The sequence below is a fragment of the Syngnathus scovelli genome, chromosome 8 (assembly GCF_024217435.2).
Source record: "Syngnathus scovelli strain Florida chromosome 8, RoL_Ssco_1.2, whole genome shotgun sequence".
In the NCBI taxonomy this organism is placed as follows: Eukaryota; Metazoa; Chordata; class Actinopteri; order Syngnathiformes; family Syngnathidae; genus Syngnathus; species Syngnathus scovelli.
In genome coordinates this window covers 13,376,590-13,385,813 of record NC_090854.1, presented here as the reverse complement: position 1 = coordinate 13,385,813, position 9,224 = coordinate 13,376,590, and the positions used below count along the sequence as shown (strand labels likewise).

At 38.2% G+C, this 9,224-nt stretch overlaps 1 long non-coding RNA gene across 1 annotated transcript; it reads left to right on the top strand.

Moving 5' to 3' along the window:
* The first annotated feature begins 3,130 nt into the window (after positions 1 to 3,130).
* On the top strand, positions 3,131 to 4,893 carry LOC125973705 (uncharacterized). The gene is made up of 2 exons (XR_007483264.1): positions 3,131 to 3,246; positions 4,466 to 4,893. It is a non-coding gene; the product is annotated as an uncharacterized lncRNA (long non-coding RNA).
* The last annotated feature ends 4,331 nt before the right edge of the window (positions 4,894 to 9,224 follow it).

The following is a 9,224-nucleotide window of genomic DNA, read 5'->3' as shown; positions in this document are numbered from 1 at the left end:
TTGTGTAGTCCAATTGCTACATTGTTTCCACAGGCAAGGAGATAAAACAAAATAGCACAATTTAACAGCGAAAAGAGCCAACTAGCATCACAGAGGCCTTTAAATGGGTTTTCAACATGATAGAGGAATTTCAAACTGAATTAAACTTTTCTTAGTCAAATTTTGGTTGGTTCGCAGAGCAAGTCTGAAAATTAATCTGGAATATATGCTGAAATATTTAAAGTAGACAATTTAACGAAATTTCAGTTAGATAGTTACATTTATTTACATAGTCTATTTAGAATGTATATTATAGTGGCTATTAATATAATGTTAATATAATTACTTGATAGTCTTTCACAATTGCACACCTTTTTCCTCGCTGCGCCTCAATTCAACTCTTTATCGCTGATTCAAGCGATACCTGTCAAGTCAAACTTGCATTGTTGTATAATTGAAGCAAACAGCTGCTAACAAAAGGTGATTCTTTTTGCTGCGATGCGTGAGAACATTTAATGAGTTGCATCTAATTGGAATGAGGTTTCACATGGCTGCAATGTGGTTTAACCAACACTTGCTTTTTTAAGTAACAATTCTAATTATTCAGAAGGTGTTTAGAGCAACGTAATTTGCAGATACTGATACGCGGAAAACATTTCACCCAGGCACCGATAAGCCTCTTGCTTTAATTAAACTCCTCTGAGAAAACTCCCTCGGGAGCTTCCAACATATGCATGCGAAACAACGGTATGGAACCGTGGCCGGCTGAGCATGACAACTTTGTAATAGGCTTGATGAGGAGGGAATGGCCTCTGTTATAAAATATTTTTCTTGTATTTACATTTACAAGAAACAATAAATGTGAAGGAGTGATCATTTTTCCCCCTTGAAGGATTTCAGAAGCTTCGTTAAAGTATACCTGTGAAGCTAAGAAAGAAAACTCGACATGGTGTATCAAGAAAAATTGCATCCAAATGTGTTTTTTGTTACAGCAGTCATATTAAAGTAAGCTTAGAGAAGCTCGCTGGACTTTTCTATCAAGACGCCCTAGGCGAAATAATTTCGTCTGAAAGAAGTGGAGACAAAGGGGAAATGTGACGCAGGGGCGTTGACAGCACTCAAGCGTTCTCAGGTAAAAATATAAAAGAGTTTTCAATTAATCTTGAATACATGTGACTTCCTCCCACCCCTTTGCTTACCCTTGTATGCATGGCCATACAAAAGTGACACATACAAAATCTTTGATTTATGACACAAAAATGAGAATAAATACGTAGTGTCATATTTTCCGCTAACTTTCTGAGAGAGGAGGAAACAAAAGTGCCTCCACGCTGCAGAGGATTTCCTTGTTGCTCAGGTCAAGGCTGAATGAATCTCCATGAATCTCAATTACAAGAGCGACGCTTGTCAGCTTCTCTTTCATCCGCCATCTTTAACGGCGGATGCGCGGAGGGCGCCGGGGAAGGTTAGCCGGAGCTCAGTGCTGTCACGCGCTATTTCTGTCAATGTGAAAGTCGCAATTACTGATCCAATTAAGTAGAAAAGGACATCATCCCCCCCATTATTTATTTATGGAAGGCCTGAAACCTTTTTTATACGCATGTTAATCTAAAACTTCCAGACAATTCTCGTCATCATTTTTTTTATAAGGTGGATGGACTTTTGTCCTTGAATTCAACCTTTAATTTCTCATGGATTGAACCAAACTTGGAATTCTTCTGATATATGGCACAGAGCATAACAAAGCACAATGAATCGAGAAAGCGCCCTATTTAACCCTAAAAACATTTTCATGAACTCTTTTGTCAAAGCAAAAACTAAATTTTAAATAATTTAACCATTACAAAAGTTCCTGAGAACTGAGATTTTGTGCTACTTGTTAAAGCTATTTAATTGCTCAACATTTGTACTCTGCTTTGGGGTTGGAAATTGGCAATTCTGTCTCATTTTATAATACTGGGGCCGAGTTGGAGCCAATGGAGTCTGAGCATATGCAGCCTTGTTTTGTCGAGCCAAGGGAAGCTCATTAGCCGACACAAACGTCCTATAGAGTTAAGCAGCTAATAGCTTAATATTGTATCTTTAAGTCACACAAAAATCTGAGAATATAAATTGCTGAGAGGCTGAAATTTCCAAATTTGAACAAAGCCTATAGACAATTGACTGATTTTCAAAATAGTTTTTGAATAATTTGATGATCGATTAGTTGTCGATTCATTGTTTGAACCGCTTTCTTTTGCCCCAAGTCAATCTTTGATTGCTTGATTCCATCCATGACCCTAACCAACACATGCATCATAGTATTGATGGATAGTTAGCTTGTTTATTCAATTATGAATGTTATGAGAAGTATAAAGTACATTTACATTGTCATTCCTTATCAACACTTGGTTGTTTTATTCTTTTAACTAAGATTAACTTATTTACTTTGGTTATCTGAAAAAACATGAGCTTCCTCATTTTCTTTCTTTTTGGGGGGCAGGGCTGTGCGTATTGTCTGTCAATTATCCTTGATTAAACCAAATCAAAGTATGTATTAGTGTTTGTTTTTGTAAAACTGAGTTGTCTCTGTTTGTTTCCATTATAGTACCAAATGTTGTGGTGATGTTTTCAAAAGGAGTTCAAGCCTGAAGACGTTGTTGTCTTGTGATCATCTGTCAAAGGGTTGTGTTATCACTGTGAGCTGACGCACACATAGATATTAATGGTGATACATCTCTCTACTTTATCATTACATTCCCTTTCAAGAGGGAAAACAACTGCCAGATCTAGGCTGCAGACGAAACATTACCAATCATATAACAAGTCACCATCAGATAGGACACTAGGCAAGTCATTTGTCTTGAAACAAATGATGCTTATCTTATCATTGATGGAAGAAAAAAAAATCAAAAAGGGGAAATATAGGTATATATTCTGTATATTTTTCAATCTTCATAGGGTTGCGGGTGCCCTGGAGAATACACCAGCTATCTTTGAACAAGAGGTTGGGTACATTATCAACTACAGGGCACATATAGACAAGAAACCATTCATATTAACCCTTATGGACTGATAAGAATGTCAGTAACAATGGCAACGCAAGATGGCTGCCCTGTAGCTTCAGTCGCGAGGCACCTATTAATTCATTTCAAACGCGCAGGTGATGAGCAAGCCATGATGACGTATCCTCCAAAGACGAAGCTATTTTGACAAGAAAAATTCTTACCATCGTTTGTGTGGTGATGTCTTCAGAGCGATGTGGATTCAATGAAGCCGATGTGCAAGGTATGTCAAAAAAAAAAAAAGAAAAGCAAAACAATAACCCCGATTAATCGCTTTAACAGGTAGCAAGTGATGACGTGGAAAAAATGCAAGAGCGAGCAGAGTTTGCACAGCTCGAGCATGTAAGGAAACAATTAGGCGTCACTAAATGGCCGTGCACGCTGCAACCAATCACTCGTGTCATCTTTTGATCATGCACTTCTGCAAGTCGCCATAATATATTAATGCAATAAGTAGGATCATAACTTATATGTCTATATTCTGGAGGGGTTTATTTTTAGTACGGTTGTTTTATATTCTACATTTCTTGTAAAGTTTAAAAAAAAAAAAAAATGAAATTAATGGGGTTGATGGTTCAAAATGATGGATCATCATTTTCGTTGCTAAATGTGATCATTTAAATTGGTGTTATCATTGTTTTCTGCACCAATGCCATGTACTGTGCTTATCTAAACTCAATGTCCATCCCCACCGCAGACCCCCGTCCCCCACATACAGCCCCCCCCACCCTGTCCCCCACTTTCTAGCCCCCTAAACCTCTGATCCTAGAATCGCCCCTGCCGTTCTGCTCCACCACAAATAATAGCGATGAGGTGTGAAAGATCTTTCACTAAAAAATAAAAAAAAAATACCCAAACTGCATTTTAACTACTCTGCATGTCTTCCTCTATATTATATATTAAATGCAGAGTCTATAACATAAAATCAACCAATTTGTGCTTTACCACGTGCATAACTGGCAATATTGCAAAACGTGATGTGAATTTATGGGTGAAATTTTCAGGGTCACATGATACAAATTTGTACTTTTGACAGCTATAAATACCTCAGTTTTTCCTCTTTTGTTCTTTACCTTAGTTTCCGTGGCTTCTCAGAATTGTGGGTTATGAAATTTCAGATGGTTTTCCAGTCATTGCCAAGCATTTTTGTTGTCTTATTTTCCAACAGTGGACATGTGCAGGCAAAACTTTGTTTACCCAATGCACACCATTCTAGTCAAAACAACCCAACGGCATGCACTGATGTCACAGTGATTAACAAAAACGATAAAATTGATGCATGAAGCTAAAGCAATTTGCCCCCTCTGATCCCAGTAGATGAGTTTAGTCTAGCTCCACATAATGAAAATGCTAACCACCATTTGTCACATAAGATATTGGATTTTGATTAAATACCTCATGTGCGCCTTAAATCTCAACAAATGCTCGCTTTCATTTTAAAGACTCAGCCTGCCGAGCCATCAGTGGGTTGACGGAAGCGGGATGCCAATAAAATAATTGGCTTGTTAGCTTGAAAGGCAACCAAATGGGAAGACGAGAAGAAAGACAAAGTTGCTTTTGTTCATCGACCGCACTGAGCCTAAGCTTTACATGCCAACGAAGCACCAACACGCTTGTCGTCAACGCCGGGCTATTTACATTTCAGCCACGTGAGCCAAATGATTTCATCCTCCATCAAGCAAGGCTGCGCATGTAAAAACAAACAAAAAAACTATAAATAAAAACAAAGAGCGGAAAAAAAACAAAAGAAGAGGGAGTGCATTTGTTGATAGTGCATGGAATATAAATACAGTGTGAACTTTAAAGGGCAGCATGTAAACAGTATGGATCTTGGTAGACAGAAAGAATAAATGTACTTGTCTGACAAGGATGCAGAGATTCCTCATATTGTTATGAATTATTGTCTTCTAATAAAGGTGGCTGTGTATCTGGGGTGGAGCTGATGTTCTATACATAATTGTCACAAGTTTGCTTTAAAAATAGCCTACCAAGAAGGAAAGAGAACATATGTTCTCTAGTAAATAAATAAATAAATAAATAAATACATGTTTCATGTACATTTGATTATTAGTTTCCCAGATGATTTAAGTTCAAATGTTTTTTTTTTATATCAAACTAATAACAGCTACTAATGTCTGATGAAAAGAGTGGAATGGTCCAAATGGCTCATGGAAGGTACAATAGATTTCAAGACAATGAGCTGTTCAAGAAAAGGTTTTCAGAGACCAAATGCGTCTATGAGGGGAAGGTGTCTGTCGGGCAAATGCATCATGCTTAAAGGGCAAGTCGACCCAAAAATGTCTATGTAGTAATATGTTCTGTTCAGCCCAATTAGTCGAAACTCTATGTTCTGGTTAATGTTTCGTTTGTAGAATATGAATTAAACATGCAAAATCCACCTGCTTTTTTTTTTCCCCATCTCGCGGAGCGGCCATTTTGCTACTTGCTGTCGGCTGAAAATTAGATCGCCAGGTCTCAAGTCACAAGCAATCACGACTCACCGTTTTTTTGAAGCTGAGCCGTGATTGGTTGTGACCTGAGACTAGCGAGTGGCAAAATGGCCCTGCTGAGAGGTGGGTAAAAAGCGGTAAATTTTGCTGCTTAACTCATATTCCACAAATGTAATATTCATCAAAATTGTTTAGACTAGTGGGGTCACATACAATGTATTACTTGAAAACAAATCGTGGACAAAGCTGATGAGCATTCAGCAGATATTTGAAGTTCCTGGTGTCTCCAGATTCCCAACAATCTCTCAATGCAGGATTATCCAAAGGGTTGTTGTCATGGTACCCAGAAACTGCTGCAGTTAGCTCAACAACACAAAGAGATTTTCAAATTGCCCTTCGTTCTTTTTTCATTGATCAATGTTGTCTTGCTTTCCATCTGAAGGAGTTTCGGATGGGTTGATGATGGCTAACAAGTTTATGACCTGAGCAGTGGAGTGATGGTTTTTGTTTGAATAATGGGACCTGGGATGGAAGAACCCTTTAGGATGCCTGAAGGTGTTAAAATGACCTCTGCTTCTAACGAACCATTTACAGCCAGAAAATTCCACTAAAGCTTCACCTGCTATGAGTGTAGTGAGGAAAAAAAAAAGTGCAGTCACCATTCCCTAACCTCAAACCTTTTGAGAACTCGCAAAGCATCCTTAAAAGGAAGATTAATGAAGACTGACTGCAGTATAACTGAAATCCTCAAATGACATGGAAAAAGAAATTCTCTTTTAACTTCTGAATTTAAAGAGTGAGAGAGTTGCTGATGCTCTTATCTATATTAAAGGGGGTTCGTTTAAAATCATAAACGAAAAGAATGGACATTTGTCATAAGATGCATAAACACGCTCTCACGGAATGTATTTTAAAGAGAATTTACAAAATACTTTGACTTTGTTGCCTACTGTTCTTAAAATCGTAAAATCTCAGGCAGCTGATTGTTTTTGATATTTCAAAATCAAACTGCGACATTGCTTCGTCCTTGCGGGAATGCTGACTGACGGCGCATTTACATTGTGCACTCCTGAAAGACAAGGCTTCACTAAAATTGTAACGTGTGTCCAAAATATTCATTTCTTCCCTTATTATTATTCTGCAGTTTCTTTTAAGCCCTCACATCACTCAGTGGATTTAAACTCAATCATGGCCCCACTTCAAGAAGGCCGTAGACACTGCGATGCATTTGTGTGAGTTAGCATTTAGAGCGCTGATAATGATGCAGTGTGAAATTAAAGCACATCTTGAGTCTGTTGGAGTGCCCATGGTTTAGGTCACCACTGATGTGAAGCCGGGGTCTTTTTTTAACTTTGGATTCATGGAGCGAAAATCACTTTGTGTAATGGCAGACTCATCCAAAGTGTTGGCCACAGGCGGCCTTGGTTCACAGGCTGAATTTACTCTGTTGGTCCAAGTGGCTAATTTCCATCCAATGCCAATATTTGTACCTTTGGGAAGGACTGGACGAGTGGAAAACATTTTGTGGCTTCGTTCCAGAAATTGAGGTCAAGTTAGGCACCAAACTGTGAAAAATTCACCTTTATTTGTTTGTTTGTTTTTTTTCGAGAAATGTAGGTTATAAAACATCGTACGATTGTATTTGTTCAGCTCAACAATATATATATTCTCATGAGAGATGTTTTTCTGCATGGTGCAGCCCAATTAAAGATGAGCAGGCACCTGAAAAACTCGCATTTCTAAAGTTTCTGTGAAAAAGTCATTTACTATGAGTTATTTTTGTTATTTGCATCCTAATTCAATTTTAATAATACTAAAAGTACCCATCAGGTTTGCAAATTAATGGTAATGTTAGTTTTTGCTCAAAAGTGATTGATTAATTAATTAATGCATTCATTCATTCACTCATTCATCAACAAAAGTATGAACAAGTACAAGAACTTGTCCAGTCCTTCCCCCTGTTTTCTGTATATTACTCAAGTCAAGTCAAGTCAAGTTTATTTGTATAGCCCTAAATCACAAACAGTCTCAATGGGCTTCCCATAGCCAAAAATTGACAATTATTCTCAACTCATCGACTCATGTCGATTTGTTACACTATTAAATTATTTATGAACACAAAAAACAAAATGATCCTAAAGTAAATGCTTGCTGTGTATGCTGTTATGCTAACTGGCCAAGAACAAACTTTTTCAATTAATGTCTTTCTGACGGTATGTGTAGCAGGGTTGCATTCCTGAGTCACCTCATTATGACTGAAAACATTGCAAGGTCGACCTCGGCTTGATAATTTCGATTGAGTCATGTATCTAACATCTCATCGCACAAACAATTGCAAAGAAGATATACAAACAAGAACCAAATGGCTGATTTGTGAGTGAGTCATCCAGAGGGCAAAATCCCGTTGAGTCACATTTAGACACCAGTTATATATAATTCTAAACTCTAGTTTGTGCATGGTTTAATTGAAATACGGGAAAAGCAGAAAATGTCCCCCTGATTCTGAAATGACCCAAATGCTGTCAATTTGTGTACACAGCGCTCCAACATCTAATATACGGCCATGTTAAGTCGCGCCAAATTTGCACTTTGCAATCATACCTTGAGAGAATGTGATCATTAAGCACATTTATGCAAATGAAGGTGGCGGAAAGAAGGCGCAAGGGGATGTGCGGCAGCATAATCAGGCATGTAAGGTCACCAGAAATGATGGAACAGCAATTCTGCCTCTTCGCCCCCTCTACGGGACGATAGCACGCCACCTGGCTCATCTATCACTGCTGGAAGTGCTGAGAGGCTGAGGGCTGCCAATAAACAAAATATATATAAATTAAAATAGAGCAAAGTCCTCGAGAGACACTGAGAGACTGTTTTTCCTCAGCAAATGTCAGCTGTAAACACTGTGCTCATTTATAGGCTGTAATGGTTTTGTGTTGCCATGGATACAAACATCTTCATTTGTCGGCTTATTCTAAATGAAAAGATGAGTTTGGAAAATGTTCTATTTACATGCCAAAGTATATAATTCCACTGAGGGCAGCTGGCAGTCTGAAAAGGATGAAGTCGGGTATTTGAGAAAAAAACGGAATGAATTGTCATATTACGAGAATTTAGGTTTGGGTTTTTTTCGATTTTTTTTTTTTTTCAGGGTGTCTTGTACTCGTTCATACCGAATGCCATTCGCTTTGTTTGTCTTTTGTGTTCTCTTTTTGAATGCCGTTAAGAAGTTTGCTTGCTAAGCGTCATTAAACAGCAATCCACTAGAAGGAAAGAACAAAACGAAGGACAGATGGCGTCAATTAATTTGTTGTACATACTGTCGTGCAGCGCTGCCAGAACGCCAAGCCGTCTTGTGCCATTGATGTCTGCAGAAACTTTCAGAAACTTTTGTCAACTGTCAAAATTGATCTCCTTTGTCAGAGCCTGAGGCGTGAATCGGTATCTCCTTGTTGATTTTTGTTTTGCATTCACTATTGTTCGTGTGTCATTTCCCCGTTTGATTTTCTATGTATGGGATTTTGATTGGCTAACATGGACTAGAACAGTGATCCCGAACCAGGGTGCCATTTTGGAAAATTTCACTCGAATGCGGAGGGAGGCCTGGAGCCTATGCCAGCTAACTTTGGGCAAGTGGCGGGCGATAACCAAAACTGATCACCAGCTAATCGTAGACGTTTAAACATATTAAACATATTTTTTGTTATAATGTCGTTCCAGACTATAAGTCGCACCAGTTGAATAAATTATCATG